The 13,052-nt window shown below is 36.2% G+C and overlaps 1 pseudogene; it reads right to left on the reverse strand.

Annotated features, from left to right (window-relative positions):
• Positions 1 to 955: 955 nt before the first annotated feature.
• Positions 956 to 2,154, reverse strand: LOC101344588 (olfactory receptor 10AG1-like; annotated as a pseudogene).
• Positions 2,155 to 13,052: the final 10,898 nt, after the last annotated feature.

Consider the following 13,052-nt stretch of genomic DNA (forward strand, 5'->3'; position numbering starts at 1 on the left):
ACATACAACCTGTACATTGTCGTCCTCAAAGCATCATCTTTCCTTCTCAGCACCTGAAACAGTTCTTCTGCAGTAGATTTGGCCAACACAATGTACTGTTTGATTTCTTACTGCTGCTTCCATAGATGTTTATTGTGGATTCAAGTTAAAAAAAAAAAATTTACATATATATATGTACATACATTTGCATATTGCAAACCTGGTTTTTAAAATGGATGTCACAACTGTATGGACACACACAGAAAACAATGATATGGCTTAAGCGAAGTGACATAACAGATTATACATTACAACCGACTAAATTAAATCAACCCAAGCAAAGGTTCTTATTGAGGGAGCACACAGCACAACAAAATTATATAATTACTGTTGGAATGATTTGCTATCTGCTGATACATATATTACTTACATGATTTGAGCAGAAAGTTCTGACAACATTAAAAGTGATTTAAAACTTGCAAATAATTGTCACTCTATGGACAGACAAGGTGTCTCATTAATCTAGTGCTACTATAACAGAAACACCACAAGTGTATAGCTCAACAAATATAAATTTATTCTCACAGTCTAGGAGGCTAGAATTCCAAATTCAGGGTGACAGCTCCAGGAGAAGCTTGCTGTCTCTGTAGGCTCTGGAGGAAGGTCCTGGTCATCAAGGTCTAGGAGCTTGGTCTAGGAGCTTCTCTGCTCAGGAGACGCTGGTCCAAATGACAGACTCCTCTTCTGGTTCATCATTCTTGGTGATAGGAGGTCCCCCTGTCTCTCTGCTAGCTTCTCTCTTTTATATCTCAAAAGCAAACCACTCAAAATACAACCTAAAGTTGTGAATATAGCCCTGCCTCATTAACATAACTGTCTCTAATCTTGCCTTGTTAACATCATAAAGGTAGGATTTACAACACATAGGAAAATCACCAAACCAAACCCATTGCCTTCTAAAGGATTCAGACTCATATGACAAAATAATGGGCAAACACACAATACTGGGAATCATAGTCTAGCCAAGTTGACACACATTTTTGGGCGCACAATCACTCCATAACACAAGGTGTACTTAAAAGTATACATCTTTTGAAATTTGACTAAAAGTATGTAGGAAAACAATTTTTATCCATATAATTCATTTTTCAATTAAGTGAATAATTTACAGAGGAATTTTCTCAGTGCCATTATGACATCCTTGTTCCTTAGACTATATATCATGGGATTAAACATAGGAGTAAGGACAGTGTAGAAAAGAGAAAGCACATTGTTGTTCCCTCCGAGTGTCTGGTGTTGGGTCTTAAGTATGTAATAATACCTGATCCAAAGAATAACTTCACAACCATAAGATGAGATGAGCAGGGGGAGAAGGCTTTGGCTTGACTTGTGGCTGATGGCAACTTCAGGATGATGGAGATAATTTTACTGTAGGAGACAAGTATCAACAGAAATGGAACCATGGCAAATAACACAGAACTTATGTAGACCAACATCTCATTTACAAAGGTGTCCCCGTAAGCCAGCTTGAGTATTGGGGGAATGTCACAGAAGAAGTGGTTAATTTGGTTAGATCCACAAAAAGGCAGAGAGAAAATCTGATATGTCTGCCTTGTCATAATGGGGATTCCAATGGTCCAGGACCCAGTCACCAACTGGATACAGACTCTGTGGTTCATAACTAGAGGATAGTGTAGAGGGTTACAAACATAGTGGTCATAGGCCATCACACTCAGGAGCAAACACTCTATGCCTCCAAATGTAAGACAAAAGCACATCTGTGTAGCACAGGCAACTAAGGAAATTCTTCTTCTCTGGGTCCCAAGATTCAGCAGCATTCTGGGGAGAGTAGCTGATACATAGCAGATTTCCAAGAAGGAAAAATTTGACAGGAAAAAATACATAGGGCTCTGGAAAGCAAGATCCATTTTTGTTATTAGAAATATGGTGCCATTGCTCATCAGGATAATGACGTAGATGATTAACAATAATCCAGAAAGAAACCACTGGAGATGGGGCATGTCAGCAAAGCCCAAGAGAACAAATTCCATCAGTTCAGTTAGGTTATCTTTTGTTGGTTTTTCCTGATGATTCATCGGTGGAAAATGTAAATTTACATGTCATTTCCTTTTACCTTCCTGTATCTCTTTGCCTCTTCTCTAAATTGTATTGAGGTGTCTGGATTGGAATTTATGATCAATGGAATTGTTTGAACTTTAAGAACGATACTATTTATGTGTGTCCCATGCCTTCCTGTTAAATCACAGTAAACAGACCCCTCAAATGTGTTTTAACATCATTTCATTATACTAATAGAGCACAGCCCAGGATAGATCAAGCTATTCTTGACTGAGCACAGCAGTGGAACACTTGGCAAATGCTGGAGACAGACCCTCAGGTTTGCCATCTCTTCTCACCCTATATTAATTATGCATCGTGACAATTCCTATCATACTTTTCTATGCATTTTCTCAGTCAAGCTTCTCAAACACTATCATAAACTGTCTTCTAACATACATTTTCAACTGCCTATTTCAGTGCTTCATTCTCCCATCACTTGAAGATTTTAAGCATATAGGTTCCTATTGCACAGTTCACATTAGGTAGTTTAGAAAGAAAATTGAAGGCATAGTTCATTTTTATAGGGCAATAAAACAAATATCTTTTGGTAGGATATTAAGTAGATAAGAGGACTTTATTCACGGAAATTAGTCCGGCAACATTGATTCAGATACAAAGAATTAATATAGTCACCCTTGAAAAACAGGGGTAGCATGGAGGGTATTTGTGTTTATGTGTGTGGGACAGGAGGAGGAAAGATATTGGCTGTTATGTTATTTATACTCATTGTGCTATGTACACCCATCATTATTTTCCTTGTTACCCAAAAAATAACACTTTAGATTACTGTTTTGGAACTTAACTCTTCTTTAAAGATATTGAGACTCACTTAGTGTGGATAATTCAACCAGTTGCACATAGGTTTTGTGACTGCAAGTCAGTATCTTGGTTTTTTTCTTTTTTCTTTTTAACTGGCCTTGAGTTTGACTCCTATCTATATGATTTATTATCTGTGCGATATTAAGCAGTTATTTAAAGTTTCTAAGGTTTACTTCTTTTTTTGTGAGAATTAAATGAGATAATATTGGTAAAATGTATCCCCTACCTACCAATTTTAAACTGTTTACTTTTTAGTTACGGTTCTGTAATTATGATTACAATAAAAACCCATTGCTTTCGAGTCGATTCTGACTCATAGCGACCTATAGGACAGAGTAGAACTACCCCATAGAGTTTCCAAGGAGCACCTGGTGGATTTGAACTGCTGACTTTTGGTTAGCAGCTGTGAAACTTAACCACTACACCACCACGATTTCCATGATTATAATAGTATGTTCTTTAAGCCTGTAGCCCTAGGATTTAACAGACTGGCTAGTAAGTAGGTATTTGATAAAGTGGTTTTGAGTTCCTTGCTGGCAACTATATTTCCCACCATTCCCTTTCATCAGGGTCAGGACAAGGAGAAGTCAATGAAGCTCCTAAGGAGCAAAATTTAAGGAGGAATTAGGGCTATCCTTGTTCTTGCAAGATCCTGAAAGTGAGTGGCTCCTTAAATTTTACAGGTGTCAAGATGCCTCTTGCCTTAACAGGATTTTTATCTCTCCATCCTAATGGGTTTCCACCTTGTCCACTAAGCAAAGCAGAATATGGTTCTGTGGTTAAAAAATCCCAAATCCATTGCTGTTGAGTCAATTTGGAGCCATAGTGACTCTGTAAGGCAGAGTAGAACTGCCCCATAGGGTTTCCAAGGACATAAATCTTTATTTAGGTAAGTAGACTGTCACATCTCTATTCCAAGGAGTGGCAGTTTGGTTTGAACCACTGGCATTTTGGTTAACCACTGAGGGCTTAATCACTGTGCCACCAGGTCTCCATGCCCATGGTTAAAGAACAGTATTTCCCAGATGGACTGTAATTGAATTACAGCTCCAACAACATCTAGCTCTGTGATGACTTTATGCAAGTTAATTAATCTTCCTGTGTTAACAGTTTGCTCGGCTTTTACATGGCAAGCAACTATATCAACATTTAGTGTTGTTATGTGAACTAAATCATTTAATATAAGCAAAACACCTTAAAGGAGTCCTGACATTTATAAAAGGTTATTATTATTGTCATGTATTATTATTATTGTTATCAACAGTTACTTATTATTAACATCCATTATTATTATTTTTAAAACTAATTTTAATTTATTCCTCTGAATTTTACTCAGTATGCTATACAACATGTACAATACTCTCTAATTTATTTTCCTTTTGTATCACAGGATTATTGTGAGAATGAATTGAGGTCTTAAAAACAATTATCAAAGTGTAACAAAACTCAAAAAAAAAAAAAAACTCTCAAGCTACAATTTCTCCATCAATTCTCTGCTCATCTTTGGCTTTTTATCATTATCTCTACTTTGTGGACTGTAACACCTATAGTACCCATCACAGCTCAGCACTTAGAGTTGCAAATGGGTAGTTAATAGCCTTTGTAGGTATTTTCTTTTACTGATAACTAAGTGATCTGAGAGGTAAAGGCTGCGACTATTTTCCTACTTTAAATCAATATAGATCCCAGAAAACTGGTGTTCAGGATTTGTTTCTGAATGGAAATAAAGGAGTATACACTGTTAAACTGAAAGCATCACTCTTAAGAGGGAGAGAGAAGAATTAAGACTCATAAGGGGACAAAAGAACCCAGTCTTAATGAATGCTAGTATTTAATACAAAATAATTTCATTGTTAGATGAGTGATATAACTTTGAGGGTTAAATGAAATAGCATTTCTAATTGTACACACTGAACACTTTGGTGATGACAATTATCCATGTATAACATTAAATATGTAAGATTTGTCTGTTTTCCACAAGAGGACAGGGTAGAAAGAACAGAGATTTACCCTGAGTGTTCTCCCAAAACTATCCAGTTTACTATTCTTTCTTGAAAACATTTAAGTTATTATTACTTTAAGGGAAATAAAACTCAAGGTTATCCTATTTTTATTACAAATCTAAGCATCCCTTCCCTGGAAAAAATCCAAATGATTAAGGAGTGTGTAACAACATTCTGACAGAGTCCTGGTGACACAGCAGTTAAGTGCTTGGCTGCTAACCAAAGGGTCTGTGGTTCACACCTAGCAGCCACTCTGTGGGAGGAAGATGTGGCAGTCTGCTTCCATAAATATTTATAGTCTTGGAAACCCTATGAGGCAGTTCTGCTCTATCCTATATGGTCATTATGGGTCGGATTCCACTCAAAGTCAATGTGTTTGGCTTCGGTGAACAATATTCTGATTCAGATAGATATTGATCAATGTCAATATCCCCAATCTACCCTAAACCTCAGCTATGTTTGTATTTTGAATGTAAATTAGAAACATAAACCCTGACATTAATTTAAAAAACAATATTAACTTAAAACTTTACATTGTTTTAGAAATTCTTTAACATAAAAGTATTATTTTCTTTAAAATAAATGTTTCTTGGATTACTAACTGGTTGTAAATTTATTTCATGGTTTATTTTACTTCAAATATCTTACTAAAACATCATCAGAAGTAAAATGCATAAAAATAATGCCTATTGGCTGCAAAGTCTTTGCTGGAATTGAAGTATTCCTAGAAAATTGTTAGTATTCTTACAAAAACATAGCAGTTTTTCAAGTTTTCAGTGTTACAAAATAATGTAATATCATTATTTAAAATCATTGTTTAAGTTAAATCATATTTAACAGAGTGAGAAAAATAAAGGAGTTGCTTTAATATAATAGCACATTTGCTACTCTATATTAAATATTAATTTTAATAATATTGTGAACTAAAGTTGAAAGTTAATATAAAACATTTCATATTTACCTTTCTTCATTTTGAAAATAGGAGGCCTGGTCGCACAGTGGTTAAAGTGCTTGCCTCCTACTCAAAAGGTCTGCAGTTAGAACCCATCATATGCTCTGTGGGAGAAAGTGGTGGCAGTCTGCTTCCTTAAGGATTTAAGCCTTGGAAACCAGATGGGGCAGTTTTACTCTGTCCTGAAGGTCGCTGTGGGTCAGAATCTACCTGACTGCAGTGGGTTTGGGTTTTGGTTTGTTGGTGATAATCTTGTTTCCTCCTCACTGAAGAGGGTTTTCATATCTAAGTATTTAAATTACTTTGGCTAAAACAACTTGTTTCATCAATGATATTCAATCGACCTTTACAACAGTCTGTTCATTTTAACATAGAGTGTTTTTTAAGTACTAAATAGTTATCTCTGCCTCCTGGGATCTCTTCCACCCAACACAGTTACATTTCTAATTAAACAAATCTCCTTGGCACTCTCTGATTTCATTTATTTATTTATTTTCCCAGATAGCTCTCACTTTACCCAGAATACTCTTCCTCTGCAGCCTCTCAATGGAACAGAATGGGCAGAAAGTTTTATTTCTTAGACTTGAACACAGTCCTGATTGCCCTTAACTGAGCAATACATTGGAGACCATCTAAAATTGGCACAAATCCAATTCTCACCTTATCTATTATGACTGCTTCATATGGACTCTCTGTTCCTATTAGACTGAGCTGCTGTCTCATTTTCCTCAAGTTATTTTGCTTATTTTCTCCTCTGAAGTGGGTGTCTTGATCCAAATTCAGAGGCTGGCCTCTGTAAGAGTTGTAATAAATGGTCTGACGACAAACACTATTTTTACCTATAAATCATATAGTATATAATTTATTTCTTCAACACTTCCTGGGCAAACTGAGAACTGGCTGTTGGATATATTAAATCTAGTTCAAAAGTTCTTTTTTTTTGCTGTTAGATGAACCCCAACAGGGGCGACTTTTTCTTTTCCTTGCAGCATTATACCATCTTTCCGCAACTTCATTCCCTCTGTTAACCTTCTTTTAAGCTGTAAATCCTATTAAACTTCACTGAGGATAAAATAAAATTCTGGTATAATTCCAGCTGAGATGAGAGACAGGATTCCAGGACAATAGTCATTCTATTGTTATAAAATATTTCCCATTCAAGACTTCAAATCTCAGTGATACTTAGGTAGTATAATCTTGAAGATTGTGTGTCAGCTTGGCTGGGATATGATTCTCATTGGCTATGGACTATTTTGGTAGTCATATAATGATTTAATAACTGCTATGATGAGATCTGATATCATGTGATCATTTCCATAATGGGATCTGCTCTGAGTAGCCTATCAATTAAAAGGGAGTTTTCTTGGATTGTGACTTGCATCCAATATATGCAGACTTTCTGGCAAAGCTCACTGGCTTTTGCTCTGCCCTGGATTTAGTGTTCCGCTCATCATCATCTGACATCCAGTTCTTGGGACTGGGGCCAGCAGCCAGTGGTCTCACCTACTGGCCTTGCATTGTTGACCTTCGACCCTGTGAGCCAGCATGTTGTCGTCTGTCCTATGGATTTTGGGTTCATCATGCCCTGATGCTGACCCAGGGATTTGGGACTTGCCAAGAAAACAAGTGCGTGATTATGCAAAAGTCAAACTTGTGGTTATTGCTGTGCTCAAACATTTGTTTTCACTGTGGTTGTGCTGCTGTCACTACATCCACATTCAGTGCCACTTGTCCCATCATCAAAAAATTTGCAAGTTTCTGTGATCTAAAGTGTACTTTCCCCTCTTCCCTCTTTTCCCTGGTCACCTCCAAGGAACATTGTTCTGGTCTCTCTGTATGCATCTATTCTTGTGTTCTTATAAAAGAGGGATGATACAATATTTGTCCTTATATGCTTGACTTAGCTCACTTAGCATTATGCCCTCCAGGCCAGTCTATGTTATATTTCGAGGACTTATCTTTGTTCTTTATGGTTGTGGAGTATTACATTGTATATATATACCACAATTTTTTTTAATCTATTAATCTGTTGATGGGCACTGCGGTTGTTTCCATTTATTTCCTATTGTGAATAAAGCAGCAATGAACATATGTGTGCATACATTATTTTGAGGTCTCTAGTGTGTACACCTGGAGACTTGGTGCTGTAGTTGTTAACAGCTCAGCTGCTAATAAAAAGCTCAGCAGTTCAAACTAACCAGCTGCTCCTTGGAAACCATATGGGGCAGTTCTACTCTGTCCCATGGGGTTATTATGAGTCCACGTTGACTCGACTGCAATGGGTGTAGGGTATATACCTAGGAGTGGGATTACTTGATCATAGAGTAGCTCTATTTCTAGTTTTTTGAGAAACCATTTTTCATAGGGGGTGTACTGTTTTACAGTCCCTCAAGCAGTAGATATAGGTTCCGATTTCCCCACAAGTCACCACAAGTTTTGTTGTTCTATTTTTTTTCATCAGAGCCGTTTTATATAAGATTGTTTCTCATTGCAGTTCTGAGTTGCATGTCTCTAATGTGTAATAATTGTGAATATCTTCTCATATTTTTGTTTTCTGCTTGGATGCATTCTTTGGTGAAACTTCTGCTCATTTCCTTTGCTTATTTTGTGAATGTGTTGTTTGCAGTTTTGTTGTTCACATCTTGCAACTTTCTACAGATGTTAGAGATTAGACCCTTGTCAGGTGACGGGGTGAAAGTGTTTTACATGTGGCAAGGACATGAATTTTTGGATGCCAAAGGATAGAAAGTCATGGATTGAATTATGTCCCCAAAAAATATGTGTTAACTTGGTTAGGCCATGATTCCCAGTATTGTGTGGTTGTCCTCATTTTTTCATGATGTGTTATAATTCATGATCTCTGTGTGTGGTTAAAGAGGATTAGGGTGGGATGTAACACCCTTACTCAGGTCACATCATTGATCCAATGTAAGGGGAGTTTCCCTGGGGTGTGGCCTACACCACCTTTTATCTTACAAGAGATAAAAGGAAAGGGAAGCAATCAGAGAGTTGGAGTCTTCATACCACCAAGAAAGCAGCACCAGGAGCAGAGCGCATCCTTTCGACCTGAGGTTCCTGCGCTGAGATGCTCCCAGACCAAGGGAAGATTGATGACAAGGACCTTCCTCCAGAGCCAACAGAGAGAGAAAGCTTTCCCCTGGAGTTGACACCCTGTATTTGGATTTGGTAGAGAATAAATTTCTCTTTGTTAAAGCCATCCACTTGTGGTAGTTCTGTTATAGCAGCACTAGATGACTAAGGCGTTACGAAGTCATTTCTGGAGACTTTTTCATAATCAGTTGGCTCTCTATTTATTCTTTTAATAAAGTCCTTTGATGATCACTATATTTTAACCTTTATGCGGCCCCATTTATATATTTTGCATTCTTTTATTCATGCGTTTGTGGTTAGGTTTGTTATTCTATTTTCACAAAAGCTTAGGTCCCACAGTTTTCTCCCTATGTTTTCTTCCACCAATTTTCTTGGTTTTCGGTTTATCACTTAGGTTTTTGATCTCTTAAGTTAGTTTTTGTGTATGGTGTGAAGTACGGGTCCTATTTCACTTTTGTGCAGGTGAGAATGCAGTTTTGCCAGCACTATATATTAAAGAGATTGTTTCTGTCCACTGAATAGACTTTGACTCCTTGTAGAAAATCAGTTGTCCATAGATGGCTGGGTTTAATTCTAAATTCTCAGTGTTATTCCACTGATCTATGTGTCTATCATTGAACATATACTAGGCTGTTTTGATTATAGTGGCTGCATGGCATGTTTTAATATTGGGGACAGTGAGGTCTCTTGCTTTGCTCTTTTTCTTCAATATTGCTTTGTCTATCAGTGATTTCTTTCCTTTCCAAATGAGGTTGGTCATTTGTTTTTCCATTTCACTGAAAAATGTTGTTGGGATTTGTATTGGGTTTTCATTGTATCTGAAGATCATTTTTTGGTAGAATTGACATGTTCACCATGTTGTGTACCAGTTCGTGAACACTGGATGTATTAACAATATTGTAAGTCTTTTTTAGTCTCTTGAAGCTGTATTTTATAATTTGTATCCTATCAGTATTTTATGTCCCTGGGTAGGTTAATTCCCAGGTATTTGATCAGTTTTGCTTCATTTTTTAATTTTTTATTATTTTTGAGTAGTAGTCTTTGTTAGTGTCGAGGAATGTGACTGATTTTTGTGTGTTGATCTTGTACCCTACAACATTACTAAATTCTTCTATTAGTTCCGACACTTTTCTTGGGGAATATTCGGGGTTTTCTATGTATAGGTTCATGTCATCTGCAAATATGGGTAGTTTTTCATCTTCCTTTCAGATCTGGAGACCTTTTCTTTCTCTTTTTCTTTTTACTGCTGTGGCTAGTTTCCAGTTTAATGGTGAATAAGAGTGGGCATTCTTGTCTCCTTCCAATTCTAAAAGAGCAGGCTCTCAGCCTTTCTCCACTGAGCATAATGTTGCCTCTTGGTTTTGCATATAAGCTCTCAATTATGTTGAGAAATTTACCTTTTATACCTATTTTACAGAGAGTTTTTATCAGGAAACGTTGAATTTTATTGAATGCATTTTCTGGATCAGTTGGTAGGATCATATAGATTTTATCTTTGTTATATTTCTGTAGTGAATTAAGTTGGCTTTCTAAAGTTTAATCACCCTTGATCATAACTTCCACTTGATTATAGTGTACGATTTTTTTGATATGTGGCTGAAGTCTGTTGGCCAGAATTTAATTGAAAAATTTTGCATCTGTTTTCTTAAGGGATATTGGTCTCTAATTTCCTTTCTTCGTAATATCTTTGCTTGTTTTAAGTATCAGCGTTATGATGACTTCATAGAAAGGGTTTGGTAGTGTTCCTTTCCCTTCAATGTTTTTGAAGAGACTGAGTAGGGTTTGTGTTAACTCTTCTCTGAATGTTTGATAGAATTATCCAGTGTAGCCATCTGGTCCTGAGCTTTAGTTTGGTTGTTTCTGTCTGTTTTTTGATGACATCTTCAACCTCTACCTTTGTAAAGGGTCTGTGTAAATTTTCTATCTGCATTTGTGTTAGTTTGGATAGGTAGTGTGTTTCTAGGAATTTGTCCATTTCTTCTATGTTTTCAAATTACTTGGAATATAATTTTTCATAATAATCTGTTATAATTTACTTTATGTCTGTTGGATAGGTTGTTATGTCAACAATTTCATTTCTTAAGTTGGTTATTTGACTCTTCTATTTTTTTTCTTTTTTCAGTTTAGCCAGTGGTTTGTCTAATTTTGTTGATCCTTTCAAAGAACCAGCTACTGTCTGCGTTGATTGTTTCTATTTCTTTTCTATTTTCTATTTAGTTTATTTCTGCCCTGATCTTTATTATTCCTTTATTCTGGTAGCTTTGGGCTTCTTTTGCTCTCTCTTTTCTATTTGTTCAAGTTGTTGGTTTAAGTTAATTATATTAGATCTTCTTTTTTTTTTAACGTAGGCACTTATTGCTGTGAATTTCTCTCTGAGTACTGCTTTTGCTGTGTAACAAAACTTTCTATATGCCGTATTTTCATTTACATTTGATTCAAGAAATTTTGTAATTTCAATTATGGTTTCTTCTATAACCTAACAATTTTTAGTAGTGTATAATTTAGTTTCTATGTGTTATTTATTTATTCCTTGCTTTTTCTGTTATGAATTTCCAGTTTCATGCCATTATTGTCAGAGAAGATGCTTTGTTTTAAGTGTTTTAAATTTGTTGAGACTTTTTTTTTCCTAGTGTATGGTCTATTCTTGAAAATGATCCATGTGCACTGGAGAAGAACACATATTATTGGGATACTGAGTGGCGTGTTCTATGTATGTCTGTTAGGCCGAACTGGTTTATGGTTTTATTTAAGTTCCCAATGTCCTTAGTGATCCTATTTTTAGATGTTATGTCTATAATTGAAAGTGGTTTGTTGAAGTACTCTACCATTATTGTGCAGTTGTCTATTTCTTCTTTCCAGTTAGTCAGTATTTGTTTCATGTACTTGGGTGCATTACTGTTAGGTACATATATATTTACAATTGTTAGGTCTTCTTGCTGAATTGACAGTTTTATTATTATGTAATGTCCTTCTTTATTCTTGTAAGAGATTTTAATTTAAAATCTATTTTATCTGATATCAGTATGGCTAACTCTGAACTTCTTTGTTTATTGGTTTCATGGAATATTTTTTCCATCCTTTTATTTTCAGTCTGTTCATGTCATTATGTTTATTTTCTTTGTTCTTTTCTTTTGTTTCTCTTGAGACTTGATAAGGTCAATTATTTAGTCTTCTAGTTTATTTTTTCTGTCTTCTGTCTGTTTGATTCTATTCTTGAGTGTTTCTGTTGCTTTTTTTAAATCCGTTGCTTTATTCTTCAGTTCAAATAGTACTTTCTGTTATGTTTTCAATTTCATTGTTGAATTTTATTTTATTCCTCCATTTATTTTCTGATCTCTGCTAACTTGTATTCTGTGTGCTCTATCTTTTTGAAACATATTTAGCACCATAGTCTGAAAATTATCAATTTTTGCGTTATTCTGACTTTCTTAGGAGAAATCTCCTCTTCAAGTTTTGCTATGGATTGATTGTTCTTATTTTGTGATTTTGCTTGTTTTACTATTTTTTGTTGAACTTGGGCCTTTTGTTACTATTATTATTATTTTGAACTATAAATATGGTATTCTGGTTTTTGTGGAAAAATTTTCTGATTCAGAACCCTGTCTGCACTGTGGCCAACCTCCCAGCTGACAACCAGAAGGCCAGCACCTCCACTGAGCAGCCACTTCATGGGGGAAAGTATTGGCATCCCACCTCCACAAAGACTGACAGACCTGGTAACCCCTTGGGGCAGCACATTCTGCCCAAGGGTGTCTCTAGGAGTCATAATCGACTCAGCAGCAGTGAACTTGGTGTCTTCTCCTGAGAAGCACTAGAGGGCACTCTTATCCTTAGGTATTTTCCAGTGTTTAATCACAAGTTCTGGAGGATTAATCTTTGGAAATCATTATGCATGCGCAGGACAGGGGGTGTTTAGCTGGTCGCTGATGCTGACTTAAGCGGTGGGACTCGATTTTCCTGAGACAAAGCTAGGGGGCTCTCCATATCTTTCCCTCATGGGCACTCCTGCAAGACGCTCCAACAGTGCCCCTCTCTGGTCAGGGAGACTTGCATTTCCCTCTGTGTCA

The sequence above is a fragment of the Trichechus manatus genome, unplaced genomic scaffold (genome assembly GCF_000243295.1).
Source record: "Trichechus manatus latirostris isolate Lorelei unplaced genomic scaffold, TriManLat1.0 scaffold00236, whole genome shotgun sequence".
Lineage (NCBI taxonomy): Eukaryota > Metazoa > Chordata > Mammalia > Sirenia > Trichechidae > Trichechus > Trichechus manatus.